This window comes from Eimeria mitis, genomic scaffold, assembly GCF_000499745.2.
Source record: "Eimeria mitis Houghton genomic scaffold, Emh_scaff622, whole genome shotgun sequence".
Lineage (NCBI taxonomy): Eukaryota > Apicomplexa > Conoidasida > Eucoccidiorida > Eimeriidae > Eimeria > Eimeria mitis.
In genome coordinates, this window is record NW_013574415.1 from 17,655 (window position 1) to 18,237 (window position 583).

Below are 583 nucleotides of genomic sequence, written 5' to 3' on the forward strand. Positions count from 1 at the left end.
TTTTATTTTGTTTGAGGGTTTGTAGGAGACAGTCTCCTTGCATGCGTACAGCCAATAAAACATTTTTTTTTAATATTTGTATTTCATTAGCTAAACAAAACAACTGATGAAGCCTAAACAGAGACAAACTGTCTCCTTTCTCTAAATAAACACAAATATCCTCAACACAACATAAACGTATTTTGTTTCTTCGCACTAAACCCTCAATCAACACAAACACTAAACCCTCGCCAGTTGCACCATGAAGAGCTGTCTCCTTTCTCCTTTGTTCTCTCAGCAGGGCCCCAGTAGCATATTCTAAGTATGCTGATAGGGTCTCTGCCCCCTGGGGGCCCCCCTGGGGGCCCCCCTGGGGGCCCCCCTGGGGGGCCCCCGCATGGGGGGGGCCCCCCTGGGGGGGGGGCCCCATCAATCTAGCTGCGCTGGCGCGACGATAGAAGGCAGCTGTAGACTCTAAGAATGCTGGCTCCAGGATATCGAAGTAACGCTGCACACAAACCCTAAACCCTAAACCCTAAACCCTAAACCCTAAACCCTAAATTTATCATGATATGTATATATATATATATATATATATATATAT